Below are 25,296 nucleotides of genomic sequence, written 5' to 3'. Positions count from 1 at the left end.
ATTCATGTTATAGGCACGTGCGTTCAATTAAAAAGCTATGTTGTAAGTTCTTTCACAACATAAACCACGCGTGATGGACGCTGATCTCCCCTAAACAGAGGTTTCCCAGTTTCCTAAGTCCTGTTACTCCTACCAAGCATGGGTGAAACTCCTACTGCCACAGCCCTATCTGTTCCGGCCTTTATGGGGGAATCTGGATACAAATGCTACTTGAGTTGTTCACAGATCGAGGGGACCTTGAACAGCTGGGATGTACCACCCCTCCCAATCTTGGCCCTTGTATAGAATCCTTTTGTTTTGCCAGCTGCTGGCCTCTGGCTGTTACAGGCATGACGTAGGGATAAATAACAGGTGACAAAGATGCAAGTGCCTTCTGTTATCCACTGTTCTACACTTAAGCAGATTACAATTCATATTAACAAAATGGATTACCATGAGGGATATACTACTAGAATACTGTGAGTGAAATATTGTTCTACAAAACTATTGCGAACAAAATATTGAATACCAAACTATTGTAAGTCTATAGAAGTACATATAGGCTTAATATACTTAACTCCATAGTCGTTTACCTTGCCAATATGAATATCACTACAAGAAATGTATTAAGGATATCAGTAAAGATGTAGGTACTGTCAATAACAGAGTAATTCGAACACGTTCAAATTAAAGGATGGAATAACCAAATAAGTAACTACAAACCTTAAAATGAATTTACTAAAAGCAAGTACATGTATACAAACAGAAGAGAGGAAACAGATAATGCATATTGTAGATGCTTTTGTGCTTTTAATATTATTGTATACTATTAATGATGTAGAGACTAGTAATCAATTCACAAATTTACATGTGTACATTTATAGGACGCTATTGCCTTTGAAACAATTTTGGTATGATCTGTTAAAGTACATTTCCTTGACTCGTGGTATCAAGGTGTATTAGGCCTCAATGCTATCTTGTTCAAAATGGGTGTCTCACTGTGCTCATTCCCTGTTTAATATTTCTGCTGAACGTATTCAAACAAGTCATGTTCATTAATGTTTCATTTTCTTAAGGTTTCTTCTGCCTGTTCACAGTACTGCATGCATTCACAATACTTCATTGTTGTTCTGTAACAAGTTTGTTCTGACATCTCCAGGTGACATAAGTATAGAGGGGGCTGGCTCAATATTCATGTAGTGGTACTGGAATAACTCTTTAATTAAATGTTCTGATTTGTTGAGAATGTGCTTGGGCTCACACCATGATAAATCTGCACTTTGCATTCTGTTCAATGAGACGATTTCCTAAATAAAACCTCAAATTTGGGGATGAGCTGAAACTCCTGTGAGACCTTTCCAATGCTACTAGGTATGCTGTCCAATTTCTTACTGATTTTGCTGCTCACATGGGAGTTAGAATATATTTGATTTTGCTCCTTATTCTGTATTGCCCTATTACTGAGGGCCTTCATGGCAGCGATTTATGTAGCTGTACTTTACAATTTCTGTTTTATATCTTTACATTTTTGTAATAAATACTTTAATTTTCTAATTCTGGCCTATAACTCACTTATTGAGAGTATTCTTTCCAATTTAACTGTATTTTTAATATTCTATTTTGACCCTATCTTGGGACACATTGCCTCCTGAAATTGAGGTTTAACACTGTTCTAGAGCCACCCAACCGTGTGCATGCTACTGAGGTGGCTTTTGGGTTGAAAGATTTTAGGGGTACCCCAAGCCCACAATATCTTTGAAGGAAACCCCCTGAAAATGCCAGCTAATTCAAAAAAAATCAAAATGGTTTTGAAAAAGTCTTTAGTGCAGTACCTATATCGTCTGAGTAAGAAAGAACAAAGAGTTAAATGTTGCTGGTGATGGAAATACATGTTTTGCCTGAGACACCAACAATGCTTGAGACAACACTGGATAGTTTTCAGAGCTCAAGGCCTTTTAAAAGGAAGCAATTTCAGATCGGTCACAATTTAATTTCGACTGTGGAGTATAACTCAGATGGCATCACCTATACAATTATTATTCATGGGTTATGTAGGAAAGTGCCCTTGTTGGCATGGTTACCCTCCACTTTTTGCCTGATATTGATGCCAACTTGGCTGAGAGTGTGCTGAGATCCTGCTAACCGGGCCCCGGCACCAGTGTTCTTTCTCAAAAACTGTACCACTGTTTCCACAATTGGCACACCCCTGGCACACAGTTAAGTCCCTTGTAAAAGGTACTCATGATACCAAGGGCCCTATGGCCAGAGAAGGTCCACAAGGGCTGTAGCATGTATTATGCCACCCTGGGGGACCCCTCATCAAGCACAAGCACACTGCCATTGCAGCTTGTGTGTGATGGTGGGGAGAAAAAGTCAAAGTCGACATGGCATCCCTCTCAGGGTGCCATGCCCACAATACACTCAATCAGTCAATCAATCAATCAATTTGTAAAGCGCGCTACATACCCGTGAGGGTTTCAAGGCGCTGGGTGGGTGCTGCTACTGCTCGAAGAGCCAAGTCTTGAGGAGTTTTCTGAAGGAAAGAAGGTCCTGGGTCTGTTGTAGATCCAGCGGGAGGGTGTTCCAGGTCTTGGCAGCGAGGTACGAGAATGATCTACAGCCAGAAGATTTGCGTCGGATGCGGGGGATGGAGGCGACGGCGAGATTAGTGGAGCGGAGATGCCGGGTGGGGGTGTAGAAGCTGAGTCTGTTGTTCAGGTATGATGGTCCGGTGCTGTGGAGTGCCTTGTGTGCGTGGGTGAGGAGCTTGAAGGTGATCCTCTTGTTGACGGGGAGCCAGTGAAGTTCTCTTAGGTGGGGGGTGATGTGGCAGTGGCGAGGGATGTTGAGGATGAGTCGGGCGGAGGCGTTTTGGATGCGTTGGAGGAGTTTGGATGAGATACCGGTGTATAGGGTGTTGCCGTAGTCGAGTCTGCTGCTGACGAGGGCCTGGGTTACTGTTTTTCTTGTTTCTGTTGGGATCCATTTGTAAACTCTGCGAAGCATGCAGAGGGTGTAGTAGCAGGAGGAGGAGATGGCACTGACCTGCTTTGACATGGAGAGTGAGGAGTCGAGGGTGAAGCCGAGGTTTCGTGCGCTGTCGGTGGGTGTCGGTGGGGGACCCAGCGTGGACGGCCACCATGAGTTGTCCCAGGTGGAGGGGGTGCGCCCAAGGATGAGGACCTCTGTTTTGTCCGAGTTCAGCTTTAGCCGGCTGTCTCTCATCCAGTTGGCAATGGCTTTTAGTCCCTCGTGGAGGTTGGTTTTGGCGGTGTGCGGGTCCTTGGTAAGGGAGAGGATGAGTTGGGTGTCGTCGGCGTAGGAGATGATGTTGAGGTTGTGCTGATGGGCCACTTGTGCGAGGGGGACCATGTAGATGTTGAACAGCGTCAGGCTGAGGGATGAGCCCTGGGGTACGCCGCAGATGATGTTGAAGGCTTTGGATTGGTACGGGGAGAGGCGGACTCTTTGGGTTCTGCTGGCGAGGAAAGATACGGTCCATTCGAGGGCCTAGTCCTGGATTCCTGCTGTCTGGAGCCGGGATTTTAGGGTGTGGTGACAGACGGTGTCAGAGGCGGCTGATAGGTCTAGGAGGATGAGGGCTGATGTTTCTCCATTGTCGAGGTGGCTTCTGATGTTGTCTGTGGCGGCGAGAAGGGCGGTTTCGGTGCTGTGGTTGCGTCTGAAACCAGACTGGGAGGGGTCGAGGATGTTGTTGTCTTCGAGGTACCGAGTGAGCTGAGTGTTGATGATTTTCTCGATGACCTTCGCCGCGAAAGGGAGCAGAGAGATGGGCCGGAAGTTTTTCAGGTCCTTGGGGTCCGCCTTTGGTTTCTTGAGAAGGGCGTTGATTTCGGCGTGTTTCCAGCTTTCCAGGAATCTTGCAGTTTTGAAGGAGATGTTGATGGCTTTCCGTCGGTGTGGTGCGATGGCTGTGTCTGCTTTGTTGAAGATGTGGTGTGGGCAGGGGTCTGATGGTGATCCGGAGTGGATGGAGTTCATGGTCTTGCGGGTTTCGTCCTCGCTGATGTTGGTCAGTCAGCTGGAGTGGGTGGAGTTCGTGGTGGGTGGGGTAAGAGCGTCCGGAGTGTGAAGGGAGTTGAAGCTGTCGTAGATGTCCGTGATTTTTTGGTGGAAGGTGGTTGCTAGGCCGTTGCATAGTTCTTGGGAGGGGGTGATGTCGTTGACGGTGGCGTTTGGGTTGGAGAGTTCTTTTACGATGCTGAAAAGTTCTTTGCAGTCGTGGGCGTTGTTTTCTAGGCGGGTTTTGAAGGAGGATCTTTTTGCTAGCCTGATGAGTTGGTGGTGTTTGCGTGTGGCATCCTTGAGTGCCGTGTGGTTGTCTGGAGTGCGTTAGAGTAGCCATATCTGCTTGAGTTTTCGGCAGTGGAATTTGGAGGCTTGGAGGTCGTCGGTGAACCAGGTGGCTTTTTTGTTGATGTGGTTGTTGGAGGGTTTTCTGAGTGGAGCAAGGCGGTCGGCGCAGTCGTTGATCCATAGCTTGAGGTTGTGTGCCGCGATTTCAGGGTTGGGGGGTTGACGAGTGGTTTCTGGGCTAGGGCGTTGGTTAGTTGAAGTTTGGTGACTTTGCCCCATCGACGGCGTGGTGGTTGTTCGGTGAGGTGGTGTTCTGTCTGTTTCTTGAAGGTGAAGTGGATGCAGTGGTAGTCGGTCCAGTAGAGTTCGGTGGTATGGTTGAAGGGGACGTGGTTGCTTGTGGAGAAGATGGGGTCAAGGGTGTGACCGGCTGTGTGGGTGGGTGTGTTGACGAGCTGTGTGAAGCCGAGGTTGGCGAGGTTTTCGGTCAGGGTGGTGGAGTTGGTGTCATTGTTGTGTTCGAGGTGAAAGTTCTGGTCCCCGAGGAGGATGTAGTCCGTAGAGGCGGGTGCGTGGGTGCTGGCCAGGTCGGCGATGGCGCTGCTGAAAGGTGCCTTGTGTCCTTGGGGTCTATAGATGAGTGTTCCTCTGAGTGTGGTGTTGGGGTCGGTGCGGACTTGGAAGTGAAGGAGTTCGGCGACGCTGAAGGAGTCGTCCAGGGTGGTTTTGACTTCGAGGGTGGCTTTGTGGACGATGGCTATGCCTCCTCCAGTTCTGTTGGTGCGGTCTCGGCGCGCAACTTTGTGTCCGTTCGGGATAGCTATGGCGATGTTGGGTGCTGAGGAGTCGTTCCACCAAGTTTCGGTTAGAAAGGCCATGTCCGGGGAGGTGGAGTCGAGCAGGTCCCAGACTTCGATGGCGTGCTTGCGTTGTGAGCGGGAGTTGAGGAGTATGCAACGGAGGTGGTTGGTCTTGATCCTAGGAGGTTTGTGGGCTCTGTTGCAGGTGAAGCTGCAGTTGTGGCAGGAGAAGGGTCCTTTGCGTGCTCTTTGGAGAGGCCTGGAAGCAGGTGGTGTCTCGGCTGGTGTTGAGTGCGCGGAGGGTGTCAGCGTTATAGCGAATGCTGACGGGGTGGCTGTTGCTGGGGCCAGGGGTTCAGACGGGCTTGCCTCAGCCGCGGCTGCCATAAGAGGAGGGGAGGGTGGGAGTGGCAGCTGGGAGGCGGGAGGGCCTTGCGAATGAGGGGGTTGGGGGTGGTGCCAGAGGGGACGCAGCAGCGGGAAAAAGAGGCAGGCAAGGAAACGGTGAGAAGGAGGGGGGAGGCGGGAGGGGCCGCAGGGGACGCATCAGCGGGAAAAAGAAGCAGGCAAAAGAAACGGGATGGAGGTGGCGCGGAAGGTGGAGCGGGGAGCGACCTGCCTGCAGAAGCAGGGTCAAAGGTTGCTCCCTGCTACTGCACCGCGGCTGCCATAAGAGGAGGGGAGGGTGGGAGTGGCAGCTGGGAGGCGGGAGGGCCTGGCGAATGAGAGGGCTGGGGGGGTGGGGCCGCAGGGGATGCAGCGTCGGGAAAAAAGAGGCAGGCAATGAAATGGTGAGAAGGAGGGGGGAGGCGGGAGGGGCCGCAGGGGACGCAGCAGCGGGAAAAAGAAGCAGGGAAAGGAAACAGGATGGAGGTGGCGCGGAAGGCGGAGTGACCTGCCTGCAGAAGCAGGGTCGAAGGTTGCTCCACTGCCTTGGCATTGGTAAGGCACCCTCTAGCAGGCCTTACAGCCCCAAGGCAGGGTGCACTATACCACAGGTGAGAGCATAGCTGCATGAGCAATATGCCCCTACAGTGTCTAAGCCCATTCTTAGACATTGTAAGTGCAGTGTGGCCATCTTGAGTATATGGGCTGGGAGTTTGTCATTACGAACTCCACAGCTCCATAATGACTTCTCTGAATACTGTGTAGTTTGATATGAAACTTCTCAGCACAATAAACACATGCTAATGCCAGTGTTGGATTTCTTGAAAAATTAACCAAACTGCTAGTGCAGGACTGACCAGCCTGCCACTTCCAGATGAGTTTCTGACCACATGGGATGAAAGCCTTTGTGCTCTCTGTGGCCAGAAACAAAGCCTGCACTGGGTGGAGGTGCTACACACCTCCCCCTGCAGGAACTGTAATGCATGACGGTGAGCCTGAGGTCTCTGGTTACAGTGCCCAGGGCACTCCAGCTAGTGGAGATGCCCGCCCCACTGGACAAAGCCCCACTTTCGGCAGCAAGTCCGACGGGAAAATTAGGGAAAACAAGGATGTGTGACCACCTCAGCTGGGTCCACCCCTAAGGTGCACAGAGCTGAGGTGACCCCCTCCTTGCAAAATCCTCCACTTTGTTTGGAAGACAGGGACCAATAGGGTTAAATCTGTGTCCACCTCCCCAAAGGGAGTGGACACAGGAAGGGTGTAGCCACCCTCATGGACCCCCTGAACCTCTGAAAAGCCCTAAATCCAGGATTTAAGGGCTTCTCTGAAACGAGCTCATGAGATTCCTGGCAACCTCACAAGAAGAAAGAGGAAGGACTGCTAAGCTGACCCTCAGCAGAGAAGCCTGAAGATGCAAACTGACTCAGCCCCAGCCCTACTTGCCTGTCTCCAGCTTCAGAAGCCCTGCCGAAAGAAAGCAACCCATCCTGCAGGACTAGCAACCTCTGACCAGCCTCCAGAGGACTGCCTGCACCCCAGATGACCACGAACTCCTGCGGACAGCAGCCCTGTCCAAGAAGAAGCTCCATCCAAGAACTTAAGAGCCTCCACAGATTGGCGAGTCCTGTCCACCCTGCACCTGACGCCTACGGCCAGTGTCCAGGTAGCCCAACTGACTAGAGCTGATCCCCAGGCAATTCTGAGCAAGTGCCCACCCTGGGTTGACCCCTCCTGTCCACCACGCAATGACACCTGCAGCCTGAATCCGGAGGACCCCCCCTGACCATGACAGAACTAGACAAAGATTCCCATCGCCAAATGGTACCCCTGCATCCACAGCCCCCTGGCCTTGGGGAATCTGACCTTCAGTGTAGCAATGTCCAGCAGGTGGCCCCCTCCTTGTCCAGCCTTTGGTTTCCCGGATACGACCCCCTGGACTTCACCTGCAGCATATTTGTTGACCCTGGGGTCCCCCTATAGAAAAGCATTGGGAGCCCGACGCTGTGTTTGCACCCTGAACCCGGCCGCCCCGCGCCACTGATGGTGTGTGTTTGGTGCTGCCCAGTGCTCCTCTAAATCCCCCAGGTCTGCTCTCCGAAGACACAGGTACTTACCTGCAAGAAGGCCTGATTCCAAGTGCCCCCAGTCTCCATAGGAGCCCATGGTAAACTGACCTCAACTTTGACCTCTGCACCCAGCCCTGTGTTGCTCGTGGTGAATGTTTGGGGTTACCTTGAACTCCAAACTGTGGACATCCTAACCCCCGGAGACTGGCACTGTAAATCTTGTTCTTACCTCAAAACTGCACTAACTTTTCTTCCCCCATAGAACTGTTTCTGAAAATTGCAGACAACTTTTAAAACAGATTATTGCTATTTACTTAAAAAACATATGACTTGCCAAATTGAAACAAAGTGGTACTGATACATTTGTTGGATTCTTACTTGCAAATGTACTTACCTGCAACTTGAATCTTGTGGTTCTAGAAATAAAGTAACAAAATATATTTTTGTCATATAAAAACCATTGGCCTGGAGTTAGTCATTGAGTGTGTGCTTCACTTTATTACCTGTGTGTGTACAACAAATGCTTAGCACTACCCTCTGATAAGCCTAACTGCTCGACCACACTACCTCAAAAGAGAGCGTTAGTATTATCTACTTTAGCCTCTGTTAAGCCTCTGGGGAACCCCTGGACTCTGTGCACACTATATCTCATTTTGATATAGTATATACAGAGCCACCTTCCTACAGGTTACAATCACTCATATGGTATCAAAGGCTATTGTACCGAACAAACTCACATCACCTCTTTTTAACTGTCCGCGGAGATCGAACCTACATTGAGAGAAAAGAGGTTTCTGATGGATAAAGGAGACTGGGATATCAAACGTATTATATTGTAGTTCAATAGTGAATTTGCTGCTCGGTTCTTAAAAAGTTGTTGCTGTTCATTCCTAACTCATTGGTGTTCATATTATTGTCATCAAAAGGGTGTAAAACTGCATCAACCCGGCAGAACCTGCATGGTAATCAGAGTTCCATACAACAAGCACTTAACCTAATGAGCAATCTGAAGGGACGCTTTTTCATTCCCTTTCGTTTCCAGCGATTTATGTTCCGTATCTCTCACTAACCCTCTCCCATTCAGCAAAATCACTCTTCAGCAGGGGCAGTTCTTCAGTGCAGTTCTGGCCCCTCTCTTCCCCCTGCCAATGTATTATCCTACCCTTTAAACTGATGATCTAGTTTTCGAGCTCTTTCTTATTTCTTCCCCTCTACAGTGGCTGGTGGTTACTGCCTCCCCCCATGCTGCTGAATTTTGCGAGGCCCTCCCTAGTTATGCCCCACGCGCTCCTCTGCATGTGAACTGGTATTCTTATTAAAGCCCAAGCGTCAGTGATTAAGGGCTGCACATTCACTATTAACAGGAAAAGGTTACTTCGAGGGCCACCAATCAGGGAGCAGGATACAAATAGACTACAGGAAATGCCACAAGGATATCAACAGAGTAGGCCATCCTGCTGCACAGGAGTGGGCTGGTAATTTCAATGTGAGGGCCATTACAACCAGCCCTGGCAAGGAGCAATAGGTCTGACTTTTGTATACGGCAAGCACACAGGTTGACATAGATAATAACTTGCTTGTGTATTCACGCCATATAAAGACTTTACATCGGGCCTCATTATTGTACTGAGTGGTTGTTCCTGTTATCCATTTGAACAGTTCACCAAACTCACAAGAACTAAAGGTGGGTGTGGTCTTGCTGGCACCTACACTTAAGACCTGCAGACCTCAGCAAACATCACTGGAAACAGATAGCAATGTGAACATACACGCCAATGGCTATCTAAAAATAGGCACGCACATACACCGACCCAGAAGCATGGGCGTAGGAAGTGTGGGGGACGCGGGGGATATGTCCCCCCCAGATTTTGGAGTGGGGGGGGCACGGGGGACAAGGGTGGGGGGGACGAGGGGACAGAAGAATTTTTCCTTCTCCTGTAATTCGCAGGGCCATTAGCGCATAAAAGCGCTACCTATACTGGCCCTGCACTTGACCTGTGACCTGGCTCCAGGACACTCGCCCTCTGCCCTTTTGTTGTGCTGCAGCGAACAAGGGATTCTTTCTCACCTTGCCGCCACAGCTACCTGCAGTCTGCCCTTCTGAGAACAAAGGGAGACGAGAGGCCCTTTGTTGATTGCTGTCTGCATCCCGTCCCTCCTAAGCTCTACCCTTCCCTTCCCTTGAAGATCGAACACTGAAGTCAGCAGCAAGATTTGAAGAAGGTAAGGAGGTTTGTGTGATTAAATAAAGTTTTGCCAAGTAACTCCCTTTCTTTTTAAATACAGCGCTGTGTTGCAGAGTATCTCCCTTTCTAAAAACAGTATTGTTGAGTTACTGTTAGATATGAGCAGGGCAGGCTTTAGCGTGCTAGTGGCACCCTGTGCGCCAATGTTTGTTAGGGCTCCCCTTTCTTTTGCCTCTCTCTCACTCTCTTCCCTCCTCTGTCTCCAGCTTGCCTGCCCCAGTGCTAATTATTGTCCCCTAAATTGACATCCTGCTCCCCCCCAACATTTCGGTCCCCTGTCTCTCCCTCAGCCTTCCTGGTATTTGTGAAAGCCCGCTCTGAAGGCCAAGGGCTGTCTGTAAACCTCATTTCCTGCCAATGGCCTGTGGATGCAAAGCCAGCACTGTGCAGCTCACAGGCTTTACAGGACTTCACAGGCTGTGGTGGAACAGAGTCTGGCACTGCTGGATAGACAGCGGAGAGACCAGCACACAGTATGGGTCCCAGGAAGAACCAGATGGCCTGAGAGATGGACAGGACTAGGTAAGGCAGCTAGGGTGATGCAACCGGTGCTGCCGCACTGGGTGCTGACTTAGGATGGGGGTGCTGTGTTTGCAAGTATATTGTGACTTTAAAAGCACCTGCTGGATGTTCCTTGCCACCAACAGTTTTCGGGCAACAATAAAAATCTTAAGATAATTCCGGTGATTAATGGTCATTCTGGAGAGAGATTGAAGTTTTGTCTAGTGGAAGTTTTGACTCATCATACCGTACAGGGTTACTATGCCTGCTACAAAGGCCGTCTACATGCAGATCACAAAGTGTATATAATGTGAATAGGTTATTGGGTTACTGCTTTTGTCAGATGCAGAAAAGTACCCTCTTTTTGGCATGGTTACCCCACTTTTTGCCTGTTGTCAGTATGGTTTGACTGTGTTCACTGGGATCCTGCTAACCAGGGCCCCAGTGCTCTCTCCCATTAAATTTGGTTGCTTGGACCACACACACCCCACACTTGGCATACTGGTGCCCCTTATAAGTCCCTAGTATATGGTACCCAGGTACCCAGGGCATTGGGGGATCAGAGGTTCCCCATGGGCTGCAGCATTTATTATGTATTATGCCATCCATAGGAGCCCATGTAAACTGTGTCTGCAGGCCTGCCATTGCAGCCTGCGTGAAAAAGGTGCATGCACCCTTTCACTTCAGGTCACTGCACCAGGTCATTGTATGTCACCCCTATGGTAGGCCCTCCTAGCCCAGAGGGCAGGGTGCAAGTACCCATTTTCCTGGACCTCGTGAGTGCGGGGACGCCATTTTACGCTTGTACTGGACATAGGTCACTACCTATGTCCAGCTACATAATGGTAACTCCGAACCTGGGCATGTTTGGTACCAAACATGTCAGAATCATACCCCAATACTATTGTCAGTATTGATTGTATGATTCCATGCACCTTGGGGGCTCCTTAGAGGATCCCCAGCATTGCTCCTACCAGCTTTATGGGGTCTTCCGGACAGCCCACGCTGCTTCCACCCCTCAGACAGATTTCTGCCCTCCTTCTGCTGCTTGAGCAGATCATGCTCAGGAAGGCAGAACAAAGGATTTCCTTTGGAAGAGGGATGCAACACCCTCTCCGTTACAAGGCTTGGGAGGGGTAGCCTCGCCAAGCTACTAGTATGCTCTGAAGGGCACATTTGGTGCCCTCCTTGCATAAAACAGTCTGTACCAGTTCAGGGACCTCAGCCCCTACTCTGGCGTGAAACTGGACAATGGAAATGGCGTAACCACTCCCCTGTCCATCACCACCCCAGGGGTGGTGCCCAGAGCTCCTCCAGGTGGCCACTTGATTCTTCCATCTTGAATCCAAGGTTGGCAGAGGCCTCTGAGAATCTGAGTGGCCAGGTCAGGGAGGTGACATCACAGCCCCCTCCTAGGTGGTCACCCGGCTAGGTGACCAATCCCCCTTTCTGAGCTATTTTGGGTTTCCCTCTTGGGTGGGTCCTCAGATTTGACGTGCAAGATTCCAGCAGGACTCCTCTGCAACGTTTACTTTGACTTCTGGCCACTGGAACCGCAACTGGACTTCACAGAAACCTACAATCTGCAGCTCCAGCGACGACTTCACCACGCAACATTGTTTCTCTGACTCCTTCCAGCAACTGCAACATTTGCCCAGCTGTGCTTCCTCTGAGGGCAGCAAGTCTTCAGTCTGCATGAGAAGAAAGAAGGAAAATTCCCCGGAGTGAAGGAGTCACTTACCTGCATCCGCAGGCACCAACTGCAACAACAACCGGCTGCATGGATCTCCTCTCCTCCTGAGCTGCGTGGATCCTGCATCAGGGGTGGTAGTCTGGAGTGGTCTCCTTGGTCCTCTCTACCAGCTGCCCAACTTTGGAGTAGGTAGGTCCTTGCCTTCCCATGCAGGACAGTACCCCCATGCACTGCGTCTCTTGCAGCTACCAAGGCTTGTTGTTACCTCCTCCAAGGGATCTTCAGGCTCCGTGTAGCCTCAGCACCTGGCACTCTTCTCTGTGAAGCACAGCCCTCAACGTGTTTCATCTGTGAAGTAGGAACTCTGTTCATGTGTGCTGTGGGCCTCTCTACAGCTCCTGAGCTCCTTGCCTGTAGGTCTTCTGTGGGGGCTGCCTCTCCTCCTCCAGACTCTCTGCCTTGCTGATGGTCACCTGGACCTTGCTGGTCCCCGGCAGCTCCACTTTTCTCCTACTGCGACATTTGCTTTTGCCAAGGCTTGTTGGTGGGTTTTCCACACCACAGACTGACTGCAATTCTTCATCTGGCATGGGACGTCGACTGCATCACCTAGGAACTCTTCATCTGCTCCAGTGCTGCATTGCTGACCATCTTCGTCTCCCCGTCGACCAACTCCTTCATCCACAGATGGGTGGGTAGTGGCTCCTGCCACAACCGGACCATCCTACGTAAACTGGACTTGGTGCCCTTCTTTTCCAGGTCTTACTCTTCCAGGATCCACCTCTAGTTTCTTGCAGTCTTGTCTGCGTTTTGCAATATCCTTCTCTGTAGTCCTTTTGGTGGGTCAGGGAAAAAACGGTAACTTACCTCTTTTCTCCTGGTCGCTGGGGGGCACTCTGGTACTTACCTTTGGGATTTCCTAGTTCCTCCAGCTCCCCTCTACCATTTCCACTTCCTTGGGTGGGGACCCAGCTTTTGCATTTCACTTTCTTAGTATAAGGTTGGTCCCCTCTAGGCCTTCAGCATTGCCTATTGCTTTTCACTGTTTTCTATTGCTTTTTATGCCAATTTGTGATTGCTGCTGTACATACAATAGTGTGTTACTTACATCCTATTGGAGTATTGCCTATCTAGTGTTTTAGTGTTTGTGTTACTGTAATAAGGAACCTTTATTTTCGTAACACGTGTTTCTTTCATGTGTGTAAGTGCTGTGTGACTACAGTGGTATTGCATGATTTTTGCATGTGTCCTAGATAAGTCTTGGCTGTTCATCCACAGCTACCTCTAGAGAGCCTGGCTTCTAGACACTGCCTACACTTCACTAATAAGGGGATACCTGGACCTGGTATAAGGTGATAATACCATAGGTACTCACCACACACGAGGCCAGCTTCCTACACCAGAGAGCTCCTTTTTTGTCCCCTGCAATTTATAAATGAAAACTGAATATAGAACAGTGAGCAATGAACTCATCAAAGAGCTACATGCAAACATCAAGGTGTAGATTAGAGCGTCATGATTTCCCCCCACTTTTTGATTAACTTAATGTTGCAAAACAAGTTGATTTGAGCGCAAATCAGTTCTTATTATTAAAGAGAGCCCCCAACCATGGTGTTATGTTTTCAATTCTGAGTTTGCACTTCTCCAGATAAAGCACTCTGAAACTATACCTGCTACCAGTATGGATGACCTGTGACACCTACACCTTGTAGTCCTCTGTCTTATGTAACATTTCATATACACTGATTTACACATATATGATGATTGTCTCTGCGTAATGTCTGTGTGATGTAAAGTGCTTTGACACCATAGACTGGTATGAGGGATGAATGATGGAACAACACATGCGTATATCGTGCATGCCTTAACATCGCGGTCTCAACAATGACCGTGTCTTTACTACGCATGCCTTTACAACGAATTTCATTGTAAAAGCATGTTTGGTAAAGGAACATGCGTGGTAAATTCTCCCTACCCTGCCCCCTTACACCTGATACCATTCTCCACCCATCCAAGCACTTAAAACTGCCCCTGCCCTGAGCCCTAAACCCCTCTGCCCTGAGCCCTAAAAGTAACCCTGCCCTGTCCTAAAAACTACCCCGACCCCCACTCTGAACCATAAAACCTACCCTGAACTGCTCTAAAAACTACCTTGATGCCCCTGCCCCCACCCTGAACCCTAAAACCTACCCGCTCTGTCCTAAATACTACATGACCCCCACCCTGTACCCTAAAACCTACCCCACACTGTCCTAAAACTACTTGAACTCCATGCACTCCCCCTGACCCCTAAAACCTACCCCACCATGTCCTAAAAACTACCCCAACCCTACCCTGCCCTAAAAATGACCCCAACCTCCCAACCTCCTACTCTAAACCGGACCACAGCCCTACTTACCTCTCTCTCCTCTGCGTCTTCCTGTTCCACCCGGACAGCTAGACCGCTCTCTATGCTGTAACCACGCATATGTGTGGGAAAGATATGTGTGGTAAAGGCATGTGTGCTAGACCCATATTTGTGGTAATGGCAGCGTGGTCAATGCATTGCATTGCATTGATTGCGTTGTAAGGGATATTTCCTGGTATGAGTGGTGCTATAAAATGAATGAAATGCATCTGAAAGAGAGTGGTGATGGATTGTAGTGAGGGAATCCGTGGCAGAGGTGGTCACTGGGGGGCACCAACAAACAATGTCGCATAGGGCGCCACCAGCACTAAGGCCGGCCCTATCAGACAGCACAGCAGTTCACAGGAATGCGGCAGCACAGAGACTGCCACTTGACAGTCAGACAAGGACCTCGCAGCAATCATAGGCCTCACTGGCCTTCATAGGCAGGCAGAGACCCAGAGACTGACACAGCCTGACTAGTAAGAAAGCTCCCAACAGGCAGCACAGTGCATGGCAGGCAGCACAGGAATCGACAGGAAGCACTGCGCCCAGCAGGCAGTACAGGCCTCTTAGGACTTCACACAGGCGAACAGCATCACAGAGCCTGTCGCTGCCTAACAGGCAGCAAAGGGCCCAGCAGACAGGGAATTGCAGGCCACACAGGATTCGACTGGAAGCGACCGCCTTTCCCATCTCCCCCCACCACGGCAACCCTTCTGGGTGCAAACTTTGTGCAGGGAGCCCACCTCAAGGTTGTCCCTGTCCCCCCAAAAAAATTAGTGTCTCCTACGCCCCTGCCCAGAAGCACACATGCACAGAGACAACCGCAAATACTGTTCCCCACACACAGAGCGAGGCAGATGTTATGTTGAATACTTGCATCACACTTCAAGCTCTTTTATGCAGAATAGCTGCAAGGATAGAAAAGATTGAGAACGAAGCAGAAGTTTTGTGAAAGGAATAATCTCCTCCAAAATGGAGCGGCGGGAGGATATTGGTTGAGAAAAAAACTGATTAAACAATGGCCATATATAAGACGGTTGTGTATATTGATTCACAACATAAGGACAGAGCTTTCACATTTAAATGGTTTCCTCTTCAGATTTACTGTATGTACAAACTGACTTTGACAAATTGTGTGCGAAAAGTGTACACTGCAAGCTTGTGGACACAGAGGCATACAATGTAATAGAGACATTTAACCAATGTTAATACTGTCGTAAGGAAGATTTCTGCTTATCTGTAGATCATATGTCTTAATAATTAAAATGAAGATTACTCCTTACTGAGGAGCAGTCACCTTCGGAATGGTAGAAGCTAAATGTTCCCACCTTAAAAATGTTTTGGACGGGTGGCTCCTTTGCAATGGCAAAAGAGTGTCACCCCTCTGGCTAAGCCAGGAGCCGAAAGATAAAACAATATTTAATTATGTTCAGGTTGGGGCGGGCTGGGCTACAGGAGGTGGAAGGGGGATGAGTAGAGAGTGCACCTAAGAGTGCATGTGTGTTTGGCCCACCGTCTCAGGCTGGCCACACACACATGCGCACATAGGTTTCTCGAGCCTGGCTGTGTTGAACAGCTGGGCTGTAGAAACTGCACAGAATCCAAGCCACTCATACCAATCCTGATGCTGCTCTCATGCTAGGTTTAGCATGAAAGCAGTGGCAGGATTGTTGGGGAGACTGTGCTGGTCTTCCAGTGAATGCTGAGACACCAGAAGAAGAGAAATGACGAGCAAGGCGGCAGGAGACGGCTGCAACAGGAAGAGGTACGTTTTTTTAAAATTGTATTATTTTTTTATCCCTCTCACTGCCGGCCCCTCCCCTTGAGATCTGCGGCGTCCGCCACTGTGTGTTAGTAATTCTTAAAGAAAATGTACTACATGGAACCGCATTAAGATGGCACTCAAACATTTAATGCAATAATTTACAAATAATTGTTCAGTTGTAAAATAATATAAGGCAGAATTGAGAAATTTGTTAATCAGTTGTTCGGTGTGAGTCGTATTGTGGTCCAGGTTATCAAAGGAAATTACTTCCCAATATATTGATATCTTTTACAGGGAAAACACTGATGATTTCTCGACCAAGGTCGGTTAACAAGGACTTTTGAAAAGAAGGGCCATATTTATGGAAAAGTGACAGAGTGTAGCGCAGCAAGTCACCTTGCCTGCTGCGCTGCGTTAGAGGGAAAGGGCAGGCATGTGCAGCATTGGAAATGTAAAAGAATAGCTGCCTTTTCCCCTGCTCTAGCACCGTTTTGCCAGCATAGCGCCAAGTGCAAGGGTGTCTGGGTTGCATGCAGGACTGTTTTATGCAGGAAAGGGCATCTTCCTGCACAAAAACAATCCAGAGAGGCATATTTCTCTTTCTATGTGCGCTGCAGAATGCAGCACGCATAAAAAGAGGAAGTAACACGGAGAAATAAAGATATTTCTAGTCGCTATGCCTCCCCTGGGAAGGTGCAGCATTTTGGCACATTCCCAGGTTTACAACTTCTTGCAAATCTGGGAATGCGTCAAAATCAATGGGAGTTGCATGGGAACACCCATGCAACATCTATGGAATGCCTTCCCAGGGCAAAGTAACGCAACACAGCGATTTTTGCTGCATCGCGTTACTCCAGATTTATGAAGCCACACAAGACCACATCTGCGTGGCTTCATAAACCTGTCTCAGGAGTTACGTCACTCTTGCACCACGTTATGTGGTGGAAGAGCAATGCAACCAGGGTCCTAAAGATAGCCCTATGAAGGTAATCCATAGAATCCAAAGAGGCAGCACCTCTTTACCTCCCATGTTTTACTTAATTTACTTCCCTAAGATTATCTGCTTTGTCCAGGATGCTTTTTTTCTGTAGAATTTCCATGCAGCATATTATTCTTGTATTGTGCATATTGTTAAGTAGGTCGCCTGCAGGTGTCTGCGAGAACTCAAGTTAGTAGTGGATGTTTATATAACATGCCACGACTAAGTGCTCTGCAGATCAGGCTGCAGTCAGTTCGATGTTCTCACAGTGTCTGTCAGTGTTGTTCAAAATGCATACTCATTCAGTCCTTGGCCCCTCTGCAGAGCATAAAGTACATTGGAGGTATGTGACACCCACTTGTAATTGTGAGTATATGTGAAAGTGTGTAGGAGGTGCAAAGCTGTTGAAGTATTAACAGTGTGAAAGCAAAATAAAATGAAGTGCTTGCAGTCGAATGTACACAGGGTGAAGTGAAGGAAATGAAAGGAAGCACATGCAGAAGGACAGTGAAAAGGGGATGTGGAAGAGGTACTAGATGAGGTGAAAAATATGATGATAGAAGATTCCAGTAAAATGCTGAAAGAAACAAGCATCCGCAATGCAACGGGACTTTCACTTGCTCGAGTTAGAGCAATTGGCATTGTAAATTCCATACTGGACTTTTCTTGCCACATGAATTGAAAATGAAGTGTAAAACAGTTGACAGAAGCAAGCCAATTCAAAGCGCCACTGCTGCCATGAACACAAGAGTTATTAGCTCCCTGCTTGAATATCTAGAAAGGATCACGGCTGGGATGTATGGCAAACCGAAACGAGAGGAGGGGCCGTCACATGCTGTAACAGGAGGAAGCGCGACGTAGTGTGATGGTCAACAGAAATGTTCATGAATGTTCACTTAGTTAATACGCCAGGTGAGGAAACTCAGCACACAAAGTAGGGAAAATTCACAAATTGCACCAATAAAAATGAAGCATTTAAGAGAAGCACAACAAAGAATGAATAGCAAGAGTGGGCATGGTTAAATGCCCACAGAGAGATTACAACAGGATGTAGAGCGCTTAGGCGCTCAACCCTAAAAAGGGTGTAAGTACCTTGCGGCAGCTGCAGAAAAAAGTGTTGTGAAAAGGAGAACAGGAATGACTGTAACATTCTGAAAAGCACTACCCATACAAATTCCTCAGTAATGTTTACTTAACAGTCTCATATTTTCTGAGTTGAAATATTTACAATTCTAATTTGTCATAATATTATCAATGGTTCCAATTTATTTGACGTTAATAGGAAGCATTGGCAAAGTTAAAAGGTCTGGTTTGTTTTAAGCACGTCTCCGGCATACATTATCTACATTGTGTTATGTGTCTGAATGCAATAACACAACACTAGCAGAGAGGCCCTCAAATGCTACTCACATGGTTTGCTGGCTGCAGCACAGGATTTAAATTAAAATTCGGAAATTACACCCTTAACAACGTGGGCCACGCCCCCTGGAAAGGATTCATAGTCAAACTTATTTGGCCACAACCCTTCAGAAACCCCTCCAACCCCATCTTTTTTCATCCCAACAGTCAGCAAATGATGGTTGCCATGGGAATACCTCAATTAATTTAAGAGTGCAGCTGCTCCTTTTACTTTAATAAAGCTGTGGATGTCTGTGGATGTAGATTATTTTGAAATTTCATTTACTAAATAATGAACATTTCAGGGTTTGAGTTGTTGAGTGGTAGGTTAGTGATGTTCTAGAACACAGTGCTATCATCTCTAAGCCATTTCTACAAATATTTAGTATCAAAAAGACTATTTATTTTTAGGTCTTACACTCATGCTTGCAAGAGCTATTGTTTACAAAGGTGGCTCACAGCCCGCCCGTTGCTTAACATTTGTTGGTTTCAGTGTCACTCCTATTTGCTGTCTTCTAATTGACCAGCCCTTCCTGGCTTCTCTTCCTCTTCTTTTATCTAGATCATGGACCAAGTACTGATTGCTTCAGTTTGATTGCTCTCCTTCCACTGATCGTGCTGTGATTATGGCACTAATTTGATTTTCTGTTCTTCGCTGTCACCCTTGAAGAACTTCTTTCCATTTGTAGCTATGTTTTAGTATGCCACAAGCACTTTAAAGATTCCCTTTTCTCTCACAAAAGATGTTATCTGCTTTCATTATTATAACAGTACATGTCATCTGCTTCCAAATGTATTTTCACTAAGATATGAATACAATTGCTTTCTTTGTGTGAAAGGATGTTGTTGCCATATGTCACATTTCTTTTTCTTTTCCATGCATGGGTGGGGGGGAATTAAAGGATCTCTGAGAATCACATGATTGTTTACCTAGGCCTAACAAGAATTGACAAAGCCAACAGTTCTTACTCTTGAAGCTATTGGCTCTCCGTTGCCTTTTGCTCATGCTGTAGAGCAAGAGCATTACAAGAGTATTGCCAACTCTGGCAATGATTTGTAGCCTGCTGTATAGCAGTGTGGCTGCTGTGCAACATGGCTAACACAATAATAAACAAGCATTTGCAATGCAATGGGTCTCTCATTTGCTTGACTTTGAGCTACTAGCGTTGTAAAGTCCTAAAAGGACTTTTATTCCCACATAAAATGAAAAGTAATACAGTTTTACATAAGCGAGCCGAAGGCCACCATGAACGTGAAGGAGACACACAAAAGGAAACAGAAGTTCGCTCACAGTCACACATATCGGCAAAAGTGCAATTATCCATGTAACAGAGTCGATGTCATGCAAAGCGCTCGACTACTGCCCAGCGAGATCGTGCTCCATAGCAAAGAAAAAGAAAAAGTAATCCAGAAACCATGCAGAAAACATGGAGCCTCATATGTTTTCAGTAGTTGGCCGATGCACTTGAGGAGGGCTAAACACCAGAAAAGGCGTGACGTGTGCATGCCTTTCACAAATGAAATCAAGCAATTTTTAAAAGGCAAGGCATGAACCAACAAAACTGATGGGCGTGCAGTGGCATGGTTAAAGCCCAGAGAGAGTTTACAGCAGGCTTGAGCGCTTGCGCGCTAAACCCTAAAGAAAGACAATGATGCATCCAACACTAATGCAGTTTAAAAAAATGAGCATCAGCCCAGGCTGCATTTACACTGCTGTACAGCATAGTTCCAAAGCATTACCAAAGCAAATAGCTCTCATAGGCAAGATCAGTTGGCTTTGCAAATACTTGTTTTTGTTTTTCAATCAGTCTATAGTGTGTGTTTCAGGATACAATTGCACAAGCATCATCCGCATTTGCTTTCACTTCTTGTAATATATTTAAGAATGAGAAATTTTGTTGATCTTCATTTCTCTGGCCAATGGTGTTCAGGTGAATATGGTACTTGTAGACTTAATAACACCTCATATTCCTTTATCAATAGATGCTTATCAGTCATTATGGGGAAGTAATTTGCCTTCACCTCCTCCTCCCCTGTCCCTCCAATATCCCAGACTCATCGCGCGCTTTATAAATGTTAATGATTTGATTTGATTTGATTTGATTTGATTTGATCTACTTTCTCAAAACAGGGAGTTATTGTCCCACCCACACCAATAGAATCACCTTCCCCTGCCTTCCCTGCCTAATCCAGATAAACTCTAGCTATTATCTCATTATCCACCTGGAACCCTTTCTTTGTGATTAGTCATCTGTTTTGTTTCAGAGAACATCCAATAGTTGTTGGTCAAGTCTGCTAGCAGAAGGGGGAGATGTTAATTAAAGAAGATGGCAGCACTGTAACCTTGCCTGTTATCAAAACACTAAGGAAGGGGTCTGAAATATCTTGTCTGAGAAAAGCAAAAGGAAAAAAGAACAAAGTCTGTCATCTCAGAGGGTAACTGTAAGAATAAAAGAAAAGAACAGAGAGTTTAAATCACCAAACGAAAAAGAAAGATCTACAGTAAGAAGGACAATGAGGTAGGAAAAGCCTGAAGATTAAGAGGCAGAATGACTTAAGAAGTATCACCTATATGAACTACTTGAATAACAGAAAGCATGATGTATGAAGGAGTGTATCTGAGAAATGTGTAAGAACAGAAGATTTAAAAATATCTATATTGTCAAAAAATGCATAAGAAGACTGCAAGGCAGTGCTTAATTTGTAAATAGAAATGTACTGGTACCCAACGGTCTAATCTGAAACATGCGGTGTGGGTTCCCCTTAGAGGTTGATATTGGCAAAATTAGAAAATACTAATGCTCTATTTTGTGGTAGTGTGGTCGAGCAGTAGGCTTATCAGAGGGTAGTGTTAAGCATTTGCTGTACACCCACAGGCAATAAATGAGAACACACATTCAAAGACTTAACTCCAGGCCAATAGGTTTTATATATAAAAAATATATTTTCTTAATTTATTTTTAGAACCGCAAGATTCAAATTTGAGGTAAGTACATAAAATGCAAGGTATTTCACACAGGTAAGTATAGAACTTTGATTTAAAACAGTAGTACAAACAGTTTTGGTTAAAATGGCAAAAAGCTATTTTAAAAGTGGATACTGCAAAAATCAACAGTTCCTTGGGGAGGTAAGTTTTGGTTAGTTTTTCAGGTAAGTAAAGCACTTCCACATCCAGTCTCCTGGGCAAAGGCAGCCCAACTTTGGGGGTTCAAGGCAACCCCAAAGCCACAGCACCAGCAACACACGGCCAGTCAGGTGCAGAGGTCAAAGGAGGGCCCAAAACACATAGGTGCCTATGGAGAACAGGGGTCCTCCGGTTCTAGCAGGTAAGTACCTGCGTCCTCAGGGAGCAGACCAGGGTGGTTTTGTAGAGCACTGGGGAGGACACACACAAGCACACAAAAAACACTCTCAGCAGCACAGGGGCGGCCGGGTGCAGTGTGCAAAGTAGGGTTTGCTGTAGAAATCACTGGAGGGACCCGGGGATCATTCTGGCGATGCAGACAGGGCACAGGGGGGCTTCACGGACCAGCCACTGACTGGGAAAGGGTGAGGGCCACCTGTTGGTCACTCCTGCACTGGTAGGTCGTTCCTCTTGGTCCTGGGGGCTACGGGTGCAGTGCTGGTCCAGGCATCGGGTTCCTTTGTTACCAGGCAGTCGTGGTCAGGGGGAGCCTCTGGATCCTCTATGCAGGCGTCGCTGTGGGGGTGCAGGGAGGTCGACTCAGGGTGTCCACATCGTTCGAGTCACCTGGGAGTCCTCTCTGTGGTGTTTGTTGTCCTGGACTTGGGTGCAGAGTGTGAAGACTCACGCTTCTGGCGGGAAGTGGAGTCTCTTTAAAGTTGCTTCTTTGTTCTGTGTCTGGAAAGAGCCGCTCTCCTCTGCAGGTTCTTGCTCCTTTAGGTGAAGGTCAGTCCTCTGAGTCCTCAGAGGTCACTGGTCCCGCTGGATGCATCGCTGTGCAGGTACTTTGAGTCTGGAGACAGGCCGGTAGGGCAGGGGCCAAGTCAGTTGGTGTCTCCGTCGTCTCTGCGGGGCTTTCAGGTCAGCAGTCCTTCTTCTTGTTGTAGGTTGCAGGAATCTGATTTCCTGGGTTCAGGGTTGCCCCTGAATACTCAATTTAGGGGTGTGTTTAGGTCTGGGGGGCAGTAGCCAATGGCTACTGTCCAGCAGGGTGGCTACACCCTCTTTGTGCCTCCTTCCTGAGTGGAGGGGGGCACATCACTATTTCTATTGGGGGAATCCTCCAAAACCAAGATGGAGGATTTCTTAAGGCAGGGGTCACCTCAGCTCAGGACACCTTAGGGGCTGTCCTGACTGGTGGGTGACTCCTCCTTGTTTTACTCATGACTTCCTCCAGACTTGACACCAAGAGTGGGGGCTGTGTCCGGGGGGCAGGCATCTCCACTAGCTGGAGTACCCTGGGGCATTGTAACATGAAGCCTGAGCCTTTGAGGCTCACTGCCAGGTGTTACAGTTCCTGCAGGGGGGAGGTGTGAAGCGCCTCAGAGAGCACAAAGGCTCTCACCCCATGGGGTCAGAAACTCTCAGTGGCAGGCTGGCACAGACCAGTCAGTCCTGCACTGAAGGACTGGGTAACATACAGGGGGCATCTCTAAGATGCCCTGTGTGTGCATGTTTTCATAAATCCAACACTGGCATCAGTGTGGGTTTATTATTCTGAGAAGTTTGATACCAAATTTCCTAGTATTCTGTGTAGCCATTATGGAGTTATGGAGTTCATTTTGACAAACTCCTAGACCATATACTTAATATGGCCACACTGCACTTACAATGTCTAAGAATAGACTTAGACACTGTAGGGGCATATTGCTCATGCAGCTATGCCCTCACCTGTGGTATAGTGTGCACTGCCCTAGGGCTTTAAGGCCTGCTAGAGGGGTGACTTATCTATGCCACAGGCAGTATTTTGTGTGCATGGCATCCTAAGGGGGATGCTATGCCGACTTTGCCTTTTTCTCCTCACCAACACACACAATCTGCAATGGCAGTGTGCATGTGTTAGGTGAGGGGTCCCTTAGGGTGGCACAACACATGCTGCAGCCCTTAGGGGCCTACCCTGGTCACAGGGCCCTTGGTTCCACTGGTACCTTTTACAAGGGACTTATCTGTGTGTCGGGGTGTGCCAATTATGGAAACAATGGTACATTTTTAGTGAAAGAACACAGGTGCTGGGGCCTTGTTAGCAGGCTCCCAGCACACTTCTCAGTCAAGTCAGCTTCAATATCAGGCAAAAAGTGGGGGGTAACTGCAACAGGGAGCCATTTTCCTACATGCAGCTAGTGCAATTAAATGTGCGAGCATGGAATACTGAGGCACCGTAATGAAGAAGTCATCTCAGGCCTCTTTAATCCATTTATCCACTCCCTGCCCCTTCAGTTCACTCTTGCAACTTTCCACTTTCTGCCTTTGTGACACTTTTTCATTTTTCTCTTCCTCCATCTTTCCCATATGTGTCTTTTGCTAGCAGTAAATGCTTGAGGCAGAAAATAAGTGCCGGCCTTCGAAAATAAGCGCTGGCACCCTGCACTGTAAACCTCTGGCTCAAATTAAGGACTGCTGTAAGATAAGAGGAGCAAGCAGTCATCTTTGTGAAAAACAGGTAGCACTGAAGCTCATAAGGGGTAGAACTTATCGCCTATGTCCCCTCTAGCCTGAGCGCTTGCACGCCCGCCCAGCTTCCCACCTTTTGTCGCACAGTAAAATGTTCCGAGCCCACAGGCATGTAAAAATCAAAAGCATACAACTGACACGCCTACTATTTTTAGCTTCAAAGACAAAACTCACTCCAGAGAAAAGAGTTTACCTTCATGTCCAGGTAGACCGGATTGCAAGTTAAACAGATGTGTTGTAGCAAAAATTTAAAAACGGTGGGATGCAGATGTCTATGCGCTTACCCCCCAGGGGTGTAGTTATCAATGGTGCAGCAGATGTAAAGGCACAGGACCCAAGGGCTCAGAGATCCACTGAACCCCGAGTGTTGTATTTCAATCCCCAACCTGCAGTCAGAGGTCCTTGTTTGTTGTTTGTACCAAGGCATATGACACCCTTGCATAGCCCTTTGCAAGTTTACAATATTATTCTGGGGGCTGATGCACAAACATTTTCATTTGTTTCTGGTGCATGTGCGTCTTCTCAGATTGTCTCTGCATTTAAAATGATTTCATAGTAAAACCGCTACAATTTTTAAACCTGCAGCTTGTTCGGTGACTGGCCTGCTGCTTCCTTTGGCATTGTTAAAAGCCATTGGCCTTGCTGTTCACATACATGTGCGCTGATCAGATGTAAATTACCTCAACTTTTTAGTGAAACAGTCAGCTTCCCACGAAGGACAGACGCCGGAGCTCAGTACGAACAGCTCTACTGCAACTCAGAGTTATAATACAGACATAACTCGAAGTGTATTTTTGTTGGTAATAATGCTGTCTTGCTTTACACTATACCATACCATATTTCCCTTGTACTCACTGGGTTTGGCACTATGAAGTCAATGGAGCAACCCATTTCTGAGTCACGTGCGGGCTTTTCTCCTGTAATGAATGAAATGCTGAAACAGAAGCACGAACGTCACATGCATGTGTAAACACGCACAAATGTCAACACGTCTACCTCATTTTGACTTTATTCCGTTGCAAGGACATCCTTTCTACTGGAGCGAATTCTTGCACAAAAGTAATTTTAGATGATTCCTGAACAATATGTGGTTTGATTTATTTCTCAGATTTGAGTTCTAGGCATTCCAGAGTTTTGA

At 47.5% G+C, this 25,296-nt stretch overlaps 1 protein-coding gene across 2 annotated transcripts in view; it reads right to left on the bottom strand.

Moving 5' to 3' along the window:
- The window catches only part of LOC138299748 (leukotriene B4 receptor 1-like), a 161,388-nt gene that overhangs the window by 86,537 nt on the left and 49,555 nt on the right, over nt 1-25,296 (bottom strand). The window lies entirely within an intron of this gene.

This window comes from Pleurodeles waltl, chromosome 6 (genome assembly GCF_031143425.1).
Source record: "Pleurodeles waltl isolate 20211129_DDA chromosome 6, aPleWal1.hap1.20221129, whole genome shotgun sequence".
In the NCBI taxonomy this organism is placed as follows: domain Eukaryota; kingdom Metazoa; phylum Chordata; class Amphibia; order Caudata; family Salamandridae; genus Pleurodeles; species Pleurodeles waltl.
This window is presented reverse-complemented; position numbering and strand designations above follow the sequence as displayed.